The 15351-nt window shown below is 37.1% G+C and overlaps 1 protein-coding gene across 6 annotated transcripts in view; it reads right to left on the bottom strand.

Annotated features, from left to right (window-relative positions):
- The window catches only part of FNDC3A (fibronectin type III domain containing 3A), a 117629-nt gene that overhangs the window by 77479 nt on the left and 24799 nt on the right, over positions 1-15351 (bottom strand). The window lies entirely within an intron of this gene.

Raw genomic sequence — 15351 nt, 5'->3', positions numbered from 1 at the left:
GCTTAAATTATTTCAACAAATTGCATTAACTTCAACATTAATCAAACCATTACATAAACTTCCAGAAAGAAGTCTAGAATTCCCAGTGTTTGAATTTTCATCAACCACCCAACAAACAGCTTTCAACATACGGAAAATACTGTGTCATTTCCTTCTTTACATGACCCAAGAATGTTTGTACATTCATTAACGATAAAACATTATTAGAAGTCATGACAAAGTAAGTGCACCAGATGCCCAGCATGAAACAATATGTATAATTTTATTTGTGGAAAGTTGGTTATCCTAATTTTGTAAACCCAAGCAATGCAGAAATGATAGCAAAGCACACTTATCAGCCAAAATAAACAGAGGAAGTCTGATGTACCAAAGAAGCAGCCTGTTACTATTTTAGATTTCTGTATTCTTATTTGAATCCTGCCCTTCTGTGAGAAAAAAGCTTGTAAAAAAAAAAAGCTTGAAACACCTAGCTAAAATTATGAACAAAGGAGGGGGGAAAAGGCAGAAGAGTACGTGCATTTCATAATTTCTGGTCACATTTTTCTTCAGTCTTGCTTGCACATGTCTAAACGGAGCCTATGTCCTCCTCCTCGTAGGAATCAGAGGCAGAGAAATCCTTATAAACATGACTCTTAAGCACTGGCCAAATATTTACTTTGTTAAATTGCTAAAAGAAAACTTGTCATGTTTACAAAAAACAAACAAACAAGCAAACCCAAAACAAACCAGGAAACTTGAGTGTTACTCATTTTAGGATACCAGAGAGAAATGAAAGGGAGAAAAGAGAAGGCAGAAATCACATGAATTCCTCCCCTTCTGGTAGAGCAATTTCACAAATTAATGAAAAGATGGCAAGTTCTACTCTAACATAGCTGCAGCTTTGATGAGATATGATAGACACTCATATTTTCAAGCTTGGACTGTGTGACTCAACACTGATTTAGCTCAGCTTTGAGCATGCACTTAAAACCCACTATTTTTAGTTGTTTCACATGTTTTTTCCAGAACTTTTAGGCTCTTTGAGAAGAAACAATGAACTATATCACTATTTACATTTTATCATGTTAATAAATTTTCCAGATCTTCTGAAGTGTGCCCTAATATAAAATTATAACTAACAGGTAGCATTCATAATATAATCTAAAATTAGGAACAAGATGTTTTTAATAATGAGCTTCAAATAAAACTTAAAGGTCTTCAGAAAATATTGTATTGCTAGAGTTTATTCAGAAGAGTTTAAAGGTAGCTTTTTAACAACTGGCTATCATCACCTTCAGAATGTGACAAAGGAGAGAAATAGGAGTGGATGAGCTCTTACAATTTCTTCTTCAGATTCCCCAAGCAAGCATAGCTTTTCAAAGACACGTTTCATTGATGTACTCTCCCCTCTCTGCTACGATTGAAAGTATTAGTTTGAAATTTAGACTGGAATAAAAGGACCTAAAAGCTTCACAGTACATGAGAGTATCTTTCCATCTGTTATGTGTGGGTTGGATACCTACCTTTGCCCAAGTCTTTTGGCTGATTTAGATACTCAAACTCCTGGGAGGTGCCATTCTGGCTGCAGCTGATGTGCCAATCTGTACCACTTTCAGCTCAATATTCTTCGTCTCCATCATATGAAACATGAGAAGCAGAAAAGCTTTAGGACAATTGCTGGTCCTTGATGCCTGCTTTTAAAGTAACAGGGAATGGGGGTTGACTGGTATTCCCATTTTATTCCCATTTTTTCTGTGTGAGTGCCTAAGATTGGTAATCTGGGTAATAATAGAATCATAGAATCAGATGGGTTGGAAAGGACCTCTGAGATCATCAAGTCCAACCCTTGGTCCACTACCACCATGGTTACTAGACCATGGCACTAAGTGCCACATCCAGTCTCATCTTAAAAACCTCCAGGGACAGAGAATCCATCACTTCCCCGGGTAGCCCATTCCAATGCCTGATTACTGTCTCTGTAAAGAATTTCTTCCTAATATCCAACCTAAATCTCCCCTGGCAGAGCTTAAGACCATGCCCTCTTGTCTTAATGTTGTCTTGGGAACCTGCTGGCTCTCCTCCTCCAGACCTCTTGCTGCAGGACATCCAAACCAGAGGGTCCAGCCAGCAGAATGGATCTGAGCGTGGGAATACGCATGCCAGCCCCATTGCAGCAAGTGGGGCCGATGCCTCCTGGTTTTGTTTTAATAGCAGCTTCTCCTGTGTGAGAATCTTTGTTGTTCACTTCACAGTTGCTCTGAGAAGGTAAAGGCTCAGCCACGGTGTGACAGAGTGAGAGGGGCACTGTTATGCAGCAGTTGTGCTATGAGGCAACAGATCTCCTGATGGAGTCCAGGTCCACTCTGACACTCAGGATACCATCAGATTTTCACATCACTGACGACATCTGACTTTCACTCAGAAGGGTGGGGAAACTTACCAACTTAATGCAGTTTAATTAGATGTCAGTTCCTGGGAACTGGAAACAGTCTTTTTTGTCAAGGGACAATTAGCCTACTTGATCCCTCACTGTGTATTTCACTGGCTCCTGCTTTCAGCCTTGCTTTTATGTTGAGCATTCACATTTGTATTTTACAATTGTTCCAAGACAGGCTGTATTTGTTGCCAAGTGTGCCAAAAGAGATTCTGAATCAGGGCTGAAGTAATTTCAGAAGTTTCAAGAACTGATTGCTTCAACAGTCTTTATGCTGGGGCAGTGTGCGACCAGCACTGGTTGCTGGCCAGCCTTATCACTGCTGAACTCCATGGAGTGATCACAGCTTTGAGAAGGGCATTTCTGACACCACCTAAGTAGATGTGATTTGAAATAAGAAAAATTAAAGCTATGCACAGAGACAGATCGATACTTTTCTGGTCAGAAGAGGTATTACCAAAGACAGTCACTCACAGGGATTCCCTCTTACCTAATGAAAGAAAGGAAGCAGCACAAAATCAAAGATGCAAGAAAATTTCTCTGAAAGAAAGTGTAACATGGGTTTTTCCCAGCATCATGTTTTAGGTAAAAAAAAAATAAATCTATAGATTGCTTGGTATTTATAGCTCATTCATCTTATTCTAAGTGGCTTTGTGCAGGCTTGCACATCCCATCAGTGAACATGCTACTTCATGAACCCTGGCATCAGTGCTTCTGAAAACCAAGGCCTGAGTCTTTCACACTGAATATTGTAGATTTTGATCTCCTTCCTCTTCTGGGCAAAATATTTATGTTGGCTTAAACTGAGTGAAAAGCTTTGGAAAAATCTGATGGTTCAGACTCTCTTCTTATGCATCAATCATTTTGTGACAAATTCTGTTGCTTTACTCACAGCACCTGAAGACTCATTTCTGATATGTCAGTCTCAGTGGGAGCAACCTTTAACATGGGCACTTTTCAAATGCCATTTCTCTTACTAAATCAACAAAACACTAATTAAGGACTTCTCAAGTTTAACAAAATTATGTGAACTTAGGACACTGAGGCCTTGATAAAAGCCAAGAATCCTGCAAGCACTTTTACAGCATAACCAACCATAACAGAACCTAATAAAATTCAAGAGTGTAATTTCTCAATGCTAACAGAACTTTGACTCAACATGTTTTTGAATCAAAACATGTTAAGGGATTGCCATTAAGAAATTGGAGTACTAGGTCAAAAACTAGTTCTGTGTCATTTCCACTGGGACTATAAACTGTTTCCTTTAAACAGTTATTTAAAGATGATCCACATGACCTCAATACAGTTCTTGATGAAAAACAGTACAAAATCTCTTTCCAGAGATTAACATACAGGCTGACAATACAAGAGTGCAGCTACACATTTATGCTAAAATATCGCATAAATAAAACAAAATGACCAGCCAAATGGCTAAAGTTTGAAACACCTAAAACACCAGTTGCCAAAGACTGTCAGGTTTAAACAGTAAAATCTCATACTTTTGAATAGTACTTAATTTATTCTACAAAGGCTATTTTAGAAGATAAATCCAAACCAAATGAGCAACATACTAAGCTTTGTAGTAGTTTAATTAAATTGCCCAGATTGGCAAAGACCATCCTCCTAACAAAACTAATCATGCCATACATTAGAAAGCTCAGTATGCTTTTCCTGAAATTGCTGTTTGAACTCAGGCAGTGGCTCAAGACCATTAAGAGCACAGGAAATGTGCTGAAGGTCTGGGGCACCAGACCAGGTCAGCAGTCTGTCCAGCCCAGCACTTTGACTCTACTGCATCAATTGAGATGCAGTTAAAGGGGAGCAAGTGAGCCAGGCCACTTTCTGCAGTCCCATACTGGACTCTGTTATTGTCCATAAGTTTGCCTAAATTTTTGAGTTCACTTACTATTTGAATTGCCTCCACAACTTCCTATGGCAGCAAGTTCCTGAAGTTTACATTTTTAGACATTTTAAAATTATCTCCTACTAATTCCATGTTCCCTAGTTTCTCTTCTATGAGATTTGCTGAAAAACAGTTCTGAGTAAATTTCAGCCACCTCCTTCAATATTTTTTTAAGCCTTGGCAATTCCCCCCTCCTTGTCCCCAGTCCCTGCAAAGTGAGGGGTCCTAATATTTCTGATCTCTCCTAGGAGAACTGCTACGTTCCCTTGACTATGTCAGTGATACCTTAATGCATATAAGTATTTGGAAAGTAAGCAGTGCTCAGGAACATTCCCAGGTGCTAGAACACTCACCTGCAATAATGAATATGCTATAGGAGTCCTGAGCACAACATAGGCTGATGCCAAGGAGCAATATTCTTCCATATAAAACTGGAAACTATTCCTGAGATCACTCTTGCCAGGGAGTTTGCAAGAAAAGATGATTTACTAAAACTGACTGGTTTCATGACACTTAGCCTCAGTTTCCATAAACATTTGGAGTACACTTAAATTACTAATATATAAACAATTCCTGACCGTAGCCTGAAGAAATATTACATTTTGCCTCTTTCAAGGATTAGTTAAGGGACACACTTTGAAGTAGCTTTTAAAATCTCTTCTTCACCTTAAATCACAATTTGAGCTGGTCTGATATGGCAAATACACTCTTAGAATACAGTAATTCTTATATAAAACTATTCTATAATATTTCTCTCTTCAACGAATTCCAAATTAAAATATAATTTTATTGTAACTCAAGTAGTATAATCACATCCTACAGAGATACATTGACTTGGACATACTACCACCAACAGATATGATAATTTAAAAATAATTGCATCTCAGGATATTCTATATGAATTATTACTACATTTGTGTGAACAGGGTGGAAAATATTCAGATCTTGCAACTAGAGAATTAACAGAAGTAAAAATGTTCAAAGAGGAGAATGCTCAATGTTTTTTATTTTTATTCGGTAATCTCTTCACTATCAGCAAGAGAAACTACAGGATGTTTCTGCAGGCTGAAGCAGGAAAGCAGTTTAATGTTTTTTCAAAAACTTTGGCTTATTTCTACCACAGAATATGTGAATTTAATAAAAATGGCTGGAATCAGAAAAAAACCCTCTAAGACTAAGAATACAAACAACAAAAGGTGGAAGGGAGATCTGTGCAAGGCAGAGCTGCAGCCACCTTGACTCAGAGGGCTGCCTCCAAAGAAATGAAAAACTTAAGGCCAAATGTTACCACCTATCTCCAAAAAGGTCTAGAAGTAACTTTAATCAGCAAGAAGCAGAGGCTCCTTGAAATACCTCAGAGGTATTTCACTCTGCCAATATGGTCACGGCAGTGTCTTTTAAAAGCAAAACAGCAACAATACAAAATATAGCTAATTTATATTTTACTAGCAGCTCAAGATTTTGCTTGTGCCAGACAAATACACAGTTAACGTATTACTTCATTGGAGCACAGTGAGGGACAGAATGGAATTTAAAACACAGAACTAGTTAACCTTGTTTTGAATATGTTGTTTTGCACACTAATTAAAGCCAAAAATCTCATTAACTTCACTGAAATAAAAATTAAAACCAAGCTTTCATTCTGTAAGATATGCACTTCTACAGGCTTCTCTACTTGAACTTCCATCCTCCTAACACAAGTAGTGATGTACTAGCAGACTGACAGGTTTCAAAACAATTTCAGCTAGCTGACAGGAAAGAAGGGCAGCATCAGATCTGTGGCATCATCATAAATGCGTATTTATTTTACAACAAGAAGGGAAACGTTCCCCTGGTACTTTCAGTGACAAAAAAAAGTGATAAACTGTAATAGGCTTGCATCATGTGGTTAGTAAGCAAGATGGAAATAAACCTATGGATGTTATTGAGAAGTACCAATATAAAAATCAGATTCATCCTAATAAGGACCCTAGATGAGGTGAAGGACTTGCAGAGCAGGAAAACAAAAGCAGCTTAGGACTAATCCACAAGGATGTTACTTTACTGTTTTAAGGCTACATCTTTCCATAGCAGAAACTGTAAATACAACCAGAAGTCCAAACTATTTCTGTCACTATAGAGGGAAAAAAATAAAAAGCTGATAAGTAAACCATGAAACAACTCAAAGAGCTCTAAAAACTAACTTCATAAAAGATCTCATAGCAAGTTTGACATATTTTTCTTCTTTTGCTCACAACTATATATGTGCAAAAGTAGCTCTCCAAATAAAATGTAAAAAGCTAAAGAACAAAGTTTTCTCTCCAAATAAACACACATGATACAACCAGTCAAAACCTAGTGCCTCAAAATTATTTTGCCATTTCTATCGATTACATATATGCAGTGGACCTGTAAGGCAAAAGGGATTTTTTTTAAAAAACCCCTACATATGCAAAATATTAATAGTATTTTTAATTTATTGCTTAGGTTCTAGAAGTTCAAATTTAGTCCAAAGTAAAAAAAAAAGAGTAACAAAAAACCCAATATCCAAACAACAAATGATTGTGTTTAGAAGTATACTAGATATTCTTTCACACAGATACAAAACAAAACATATTCAGAATTGAGACAGTTGTTAACATTCTCCTCTACTCTGCTCTATAAAGTTATAAAGACCTTTCTAATTTGGGGAAAGTTTTGCAGATCCCATTTGAATAAGGTTTATGGAAGAGAGTCTAATTATCCTTACCACATAATGATGATATTAAGCATTATACATTCTACAGCTCAGTTGAAATAATACTTGTATTTCTTAAAGGACAGGAGTGACTGAAACAGTTTATAATTCTTTTAAACCAGCACAAACATCAAGAGAATCAAGTCAGATACAATAAAACTTTATTTACAAGTTTGGTATTCACAGCCACATTTTCAAATCTTTTGTAGCAGGTAACGAACAGTGTTGCCCAAATAAATGCTTTTATACTAAAAGCCTCTTTGTCCACAGAAGTAGTTATTAACTACTCAATATGCAAGAAAATTTAAAAATATTTATTTATCCTAATACATGCAGGTTTATTTCTAACAAGCTAAGTCTTAGGTGAAAGACTGAAACTATAATTTTAGGGTTCCTGGGACATAAAAAAGATTTTTGTATTTGCAATAAAGAAAAAAAAAATCTATATAAACATCAAGCTCATTCTGTCCAAAATATCTTGGCTTTCAAACACATCCTTCAGTACCAAGGACTATCAGCCTCCTGAAGGGAAAAAGAAAAAGGTTGAGTTTTTTAATCCTCACGGAGGCTAAAGAAACTGAAATACACTAAATATTTGTGTCATGTGTGAAGTTGCGGGATATGCCCACATGAGAACTGGCACTCTGTTCTCTCCACAGGCTGGCACTGTCTACAGCCACAAAGGCAAAAAAACTAAAGACACTGGACTGCATTTCAGTGTAAATGAGTATTTTGAATCCTTCCCTCTCCCCAGTCACCCACCACCTCACTCTGAAGGGGAAAGGAACTGAGTGGGTTACTCAATATCTTCCTCTGAAAGAAATTAGTTGCGCTTTGTGAATTTACATGTTTTTCCAGAATGAGTGAAATCTGGGACAAATTTTCCAACCAAGTTAAAAGCCTCTGAATATATGCAACTAGAATGCTAATAGATCTACCACTAAATATATCATAGGGGGAAAAAAACCCAAAAATTCTTTAGCAACAAAACTGATTCCTAGTCTGTCATACATATTAAAATACTGACAAATGTGGGGAAGTAAGAAAGGAAAGAAAAGGATGGAAGGAGTGTGTGTGGGGAAGCTAGAACACGTTACATTAATTTTAGCCATTGTTAAAATTGTATATATAAAATGAAGAAATAAGAGTATGTTACATTACATTACAACTGTGGTTAAAGCACACTCCAATATAATCACATAGTAAGAGACTGTTCCTGTAAAACAAGAAAGATTACAAGTTGGAGCAAGACAATACTACCAAAAAGCAGAGTCCTGTTTTTCCCTCATTCTGGAGTGGTTTTGTGGGATGTGTGTGTTTCTCGGGGTAGCAGGGAGTTGGTTTTTTTTCCTACAACTTCCTAAAAACCAAAATGGCTAAGTGTTCCAAAATTTAAAGAGAAGAAAATCACAAACCATTTCTATACTAGCAGAAACAACACTATTTTCTGAGATGTTTTACTAGGAAATAGGAGAGAGCTTTTGGGTTGTTTTGTTTTGTTTATTATTAATCTGAAAGCATCTATATTTAGCTTTATATGGTTATAGGTGCTGAGTCAGTAGCAAATGATTGTCAGCAAAATCCACAAATAATGGAAAGACTTTACCAAAATCGTATTTCTAAATGCACTACTAATATACATCAACATGGGAAAAAAAAAAAGAGACAGCAGTGGTTTGTCTAAAAATACTGCAACTGAAATCAGCTCAGCAGTACTTAGAAAATTTTTAACCGAAAGGACAAAGGTAAATTAATTTTTGAACATTTTTCAAATTTAGGAAAGCATTTTAGCTAATGCTCTTTGTCATTCTGACTTCAAAAAAATTTAAAACGCTGAACCTTTTAAGAGGATGGTACAGCCAAGCTCTTTGGAAGATGTACACTGTATCTTTAAAAGTCTGTCTGCAACAAGATTTAAAAAGGGTGTATTTCTAGAAAAGGGTGAATATAATACAACACAACTTCCAGGCAGAGCCACAGTTATGCTCTGTCATTAGGGCACCTATTCAGAACAATTACATTTTTCTCCACTAATAGCTTCAATCAAGATGTTAATTAGCAACATGCTTTATCTCGTAACCCATTTCAAAAGCCTTAGCACTTTGACTTACTGTTGCTCGCATCCTTTTATTTCTCTCATTCAACTGGTGCTACCACAGTGACAAAGGATGAAGGAAGATTCAACAGTCACCACTCCAGCTGCTCCAATCTGTTCCATTCACTTAATACTGAGGTAATCTTCAGTGATGTGTTGAACACTGCCCCCCCCTTCTTTTAACAGGGCACCTTAACCTAAATGCCACGCCGGAGTATCTCACTTTACCTTCCTCTATAGCTGTACATCCATGAAGCATGTGGAGGCAGGATGTGAAAGGTGGGATCAATTAACAATATAGTCAGCAATACCTACCTCAAGCCTTCCTTCCTATCAAATTAGCCAACGTACAGTGAGCTTCCTGCTGTACACGAATGTATCATGTCACCATAGCAACTAAATCAACAAATAGCTGCTGCAGCATCTGCTTCTGGATCATCTAACGTCAGTCAACAGAAGGTTCGGGTTTAAGAGAACAAAGCTTCCAAATATATGCCATTTTATAACTGCATTTTTAATCTAGCCTCCCGATTCCCAGATAGGATATACTAACTCGGAATCAACCAACTTCTGACTTTATAATCTGTGATGCAGCTTATGACTTCATTTTGCAAGTAAGCCAGAAAGAAAGGAGGAAAACAATACCTTGTAATAGAATAAAAAGATACAGCAAGGAAATAATCAATTGGCTTCACGGAGTGTGGTTCAGTGAACATGGAAAATCAGACGCAGGCTCAAGATGCTCTGCCATGGCTCCAACATGGAATTACTGTGATTTGTAGGTTTGTAACCTCACCTATGCCAGAGTTCGCATTTGTAGGACTAGTACAACAATATTTGTAAGTTCTTACATGCTACTTATCAAAGAATACTGCAAGACTAGAGTGTTGTTATTCATTAGCAGCACCGGAATTGCCAGATGGAATCACATCTGTGGTTGAGCTAAGGTGATGTCAGTTACAAACACGGCACAATCGTTTTTCCATTGACTGTGTGTTCAAGATCTGCTTTTTATAACATAACAAGGCTAATGAGGCTATGAACTACTCTTTTCCACAATCAAACCCACTAACGCTTAGAAAACATACTAAATGGAAAAATGCAAAATATCTATGTAACAGGTATTACAGAGAGTATATGATTATTAAATAGGAACATCTGACATCAGTAATAAAAAGCTAAATTAAAACAGTACTTTAAATTTTATTTCTGAATTGCCAAAGGCTTATGAATCTCATGGTTGTAAAAAACATTACTTTCATATAATTCTTTCTTAAAGCCATCTTTCATAAGATTTTTCTATCTCCCATCTTCTTTTACATCTCCTAAAAACTTACTCTCTGCACATTTATGTTGGCTACTAACCAATAAAGAGTTCTGAAAATTTTAGGTTGAGCTTTGTACTATACCACACCAATTCACAGAAGACTCAGCACACAACATTTCTGTGTTATCTCTAAGGGAAAGTAATGTTAGAATTTTCTTTTTTTCCCTTAAAGTATCTTCTGTTTTTAGTATCAATGACAGATGAAAACGGGCCTCTCACTATTATTTATAGAAGTGTCCTATAGACTTTGATCTTTGTCCAAATAACATGATGTAATAGTCTTAACACTAAAGTTCTAAATATTCTGTTTTCCACAAATTCGAATTTACAGGCTTCCCATGATTACACAGCTCTCTAGCCTAGCATCTGCTAATATTAACTTAAGGATCTAACTGCTCTGTATACAGAGTTTAACACTTTCTCAATGAAGAATAGTACACATACAGATAGTGACGTACAAAACCAGTAACAAATCCTGGTTTTCAGGACTAGGGAGGAAATCCATACAGAATTAAGTGTCACATAATATGTTATAGTAGCAATTTACATTCTTGTGATTTTTAAAAAACAAATCCAACCCAAACTATTTCAGCTTACACAGATAATAGCAGCATGTTCGAAAAAAGCAAGAGAAAAAAGCCACCTTTTTGGTGACATGCTCCTAAGGCCTGTTTTCAGAGGACAGACCAAGCAACTCTTCATCATTTTTCTAAAAGGCAGCTGACAGATAATAAAATCAGCAAACATTTAATCTTTAACTACTGCTATAAGATCCTGTCAGCACCACTGAATGTGCTAAGATGACAGAATATCCCTAGAAGCAACTGGAAACAGGGAGATTGGACAGATGACTAGACTGCTCATTGTCAGTGACGTTCAAAAACTATAGATTTCAATTGGCTTTCATTGCTTATTGTAGAAAGGCAGGTTGGAAAGATCCAAGAATTGTTGGTTTGTTTTTTTTTATTCTAGCAAATAAATTGTTTTTGTTTATGAAAAGTTTTTTAAATTCTTACTGTACTTGTGTTTCTCCCCCTTCTCTTCATGTGGAAGATGATCAGCAGAAAGCTGATCCCTGGGAAGAAGGGCAGGGAAAGATGATTCGGAGCCTTGTTTTATAAGAATACAAAGTTTTCTTATAAGAACCAGTAAAAGATAAATGTTAAAATCTGCATCTAATATCACTGATAAACATTCAAGACTTCTTAGTGTCCACATACAACAGTGTCAATCAATTTATGTTCCATAATGTCTAATTCTTTATTATTGAGAAATACTTATAATTTTCATCTACTTGCTTTTGCTTTATTTGTCTCATCTCTTTTGCATTTTCAGTTCTCACAGCTTGGCTGAGCAAAGTTTTCTTTGTCTCATTTACAGCAAACCCAATCTGTTTCATCAGCACTGACACAGTCTGTGGCTAGCAGATAGTGCACAGAAAATTTGCTTCTTAAAATAATACCACTATTATATCTTTAAATCAGCGAAAGTATAAATGTAAGCAGTGTTTCAAAGAATTTCGATAATGCAACGGACAAACATTTGTGCTTCAAAGTTTTAAGCTAAGCCTTGTTTACAGGGAATTAGAAGGAAGCAGTGTTAGGGGCAGTCACTGAACTCTAGTCATGGCCAGCAGTTAGACACATCAACCTCTAAAAATAAAAACTGGAAGACTTCAATCAGATCATTCTCATTTCATGATTTGTTGTTTGAAGGCCACAGGACTTCAGTTCCATAATGCTAAGCAAAAGTGGATGAGGAACAAAACTCATACTGCACAGCAAAGTGGTAGCAAGGGCTAACTAATACCTTCCAGGGGCTAGTCCCCTCAGTAGGTGTTTTCCCTGATCAACAACTGCAACAGTCCAATACAGAATCAGGGAGTAAACTTTCATAGAAGTTTTATCTAAATGCCCTGAAAGTATAAAACTGCCAATTTAATGTTGGAAAACTAAGTAATTTAACAAAGATTCTTTGAAGTGAAAAATACAATTAAAAAACCCCCAACCCCCCAGTTGCTTAAGGTGCTACTAAATATTACACAGAATAAACCCCCCTCATTTTTAAAAAAAAACCCAAACTCAACTTAAAACTACTGTAATGTACAATGTGTGGCATTGTTCAAAGAAAGTCAGGTGCTTTGAAGATTTTTCATCTGATTCCTATCAGTTTTTTACATACTGTATTAAAAAAATAAAAATCTTCTCTTCCCATAATAACCCAGTCTTCTTTACAACACTTGTGGAATCAAAACACCCTTGCAATCATTTCAATTGAGTATCAAAAATGAAGACACTTTTCAGCTGTACTTCAACTGTATGTACTTTGCAACTCTCACACTTTGCAGGCTGTACTAGCAGTTGCCACGAAGTCCTCTGTGTTGAACAGGTATCATTTGGAGTTTCCCTATGCAAAAAATAATACTCCTGAAGACTCTGCTTCCAGGCTCTCCGAATCTGTTGTGATGACTTTATTGTTGAGAAGAAGGGAAGAGTTAGTTTGCTGTTTAGCTCATATTTGAAACAACCTGAACAGTTGTGTCATTGTTAGAGAGTTCTGCTAGTATTTTCCTTTCGAGTAATACCTAGTCATAACTAAAACCCAGAATCTCACAAACATTATGAAAGCTAGCCAAGATGAACAAAGTGAGGTGGACAGTTAAAAGATTTACTAAACATATCTGAAAGAGTGTGCAACCAGTTAGGCATTTGCCAAGAAACAATATCCAACATTATAAAGCAGATCAATCCTTTTCACCTAGAGGGTTGGTTAGGTGCTGGAACAGGCTCCCCAGGGAAGTGGTAACAACACCAAGCCTGAGTTCAAGAAGCATTTGGACAATTGGACAATGCTCTCAGTCACATGGTGTGATTCTTGGGGTGTCCTGAAAAGGGCCAGGAGTTGAACTCGATGATCCTTGTGGGTCCCTTCCAACTCAGCATGTTCTATGGTTCTGTGATAACAGCTGAACAACATTATTTCAGAAAAGTCATAGTGACAGTTGGTTCCCCCTCTGTAGGCTAAGGCAGAGCCCTTTCAGCCCTTGCCCTGACTTCTTTCACTCTTCTGAAGCACAAAAAGAGGGCCTAGCAAGCCCCATAGACCCTCTTCTTTCTCTCCCCTACAAGCAGTAAATGCTATGAACTTTAGCCTCCCCCTCAGAGATCTTCCCTAAGCATGTCACAGGTGAGCTCACTCAGGCTGTGCAGTATTCTGTAATTTATACAGTTGTTTCAAGGGCCAGTGGGATAAGTAGGAGAAAAAGGTACCACCTTCTCAATTTTTAAAGAACTCTGCTGAACAAAATTTAAATCAAATTAAAGTCTGTCATGAATACCCTTTATATCCTTTAAGAACAACCCCCTTCCTGCAATGCAATTGCAACAATTAAGAGAAAAATATAAATAAGCAAGCTGAAATTGAATTCAGACATATAAGGAACATATAAGCCACTGGTTTACAAAGTATTATGGACTAGGAGAGAATTTTAGATTTCCCAACATTGCTTCTGACAGCTCAGATTCCTGTTTGGGGATATAGCAAGTTAAAATGCCACAATATTTAAAACTATTGGATGTGTCTAACATTTTTACCTTAAATAGAGCACAAAGGGAAGTGCCAAAGGAAGAACTGTATTTTCTAATTATTCAAAATAGCATTTCATTAAAAAAAAAAGTTAGAATGTTAAGCATATCAATAGCACTTCTAATGTAGGCTTTTTTTACCCTGATAAAGTACCCTATACACCCAGCTTTGTGTAAATTTGGGCATCACCGTATATCAAACCACCGTGACAACATGAACTTGAGCAGGAAGAGAAATTAAAGGATACATCCCCAATTAGATCAGACTGGGAATGCTCAGTCAGCAATGGACCAATGGTTTGATGGGAGAAATCTCTACACCCCAATTCTCTCCCATATATTTTCTCTCCTACTTCAAAAAGAAAGGGAGAAAAATTAAAGCCAAGGGCCATTTTTTGCTATAGTACGTAAACCTGAGTTTATCTCTAGAATAGAGAATGTCGTTCTGGCTGCTCTATACAGTGTATAATTCAGTAACACAGAGAGGTTTAGATGGACTCTGCCCAGTTACAGCAAAGTCTCAATCACCATGGAATAGAATACGATAGACTATTTTGGTTGGAAGGGACCTACAAGGATCATCTAGTCCAACAGCCTGACTAATTGAGGGCTGACCAAGTTGTTAAGTGCATTGTCCAAATGCCTCTTAAAACTCTGACAGGTTTGAGGCATTGGCCACAACTCTGGAAAGCCTGTTCCAGTGTTTCACCACCTCTCAGTAAAGAAATGCTTCCTAGCAAAAAACCCAGGTTTCAGCTAGCAGAGGATGTATTCAGATTACTTGTTAGCCAAGTGTGTAATTCTCATATATTTTAAGAGTGGAGTTTCTGTAATTAAAAATATGACTTTGCAAAACAGTTACATTTTTGTCACAACTTACAGGGAGATTACAGGAGCCTGTGTTCTGAGGAAACAGAGGTAAGCACTTTATAGCACTTTCAGGACTTTATAGGTCCTGGACTCTGGCATTCAGATCCTGGCTTACTCAGCATTAAGTCTCCCATTGCATGGAGAAGGGGAGAGATGGGGACATGCCTGAGTCCAGGACACCACTTAGGCATAACTGTACCCTTCCAAACCTTACTGATAAAGGAGCACACAGACTCAGGAACTGGGCCCACTTGCAACAGACTGCAGAGAAGAACTGGGCTACCTCAGTGCTGATAGCTCCAGGCAATTTGCACCTTCTCACCTCATAAAAAAGAGAGAGAAAAAAAATAAGTACAGATCTTTAGCCACCTTCCTAAAACATGAAAGGGATCATCTTCTGGACATGCTTATTTCTCCCCATTGACTATATTAGCAACCTACAG

This window comes from Lepidothrix coronata, unplaced genomic scaffold, assembly GCF_001604755.1.
Source record: "Lepidothrix coronata isolate B3197 unplaced genomic scaffold, Lepidothrix_coronata-1.0 Scaffold48, whole genome shotgun sequence".
In the NCBI taxonomy this organism is placed as follows: Eukaryota; Metazoa; Chordata; class Aves; order Passeriformes; family Pipridae; genus Lepidothrix; species Lepidothrix coronata.
The sequence above is the reverse complement of the archived record's forward strand: the minus strand, read 5'-3'. Positions and strand labels throughout refer to the sequence as shown.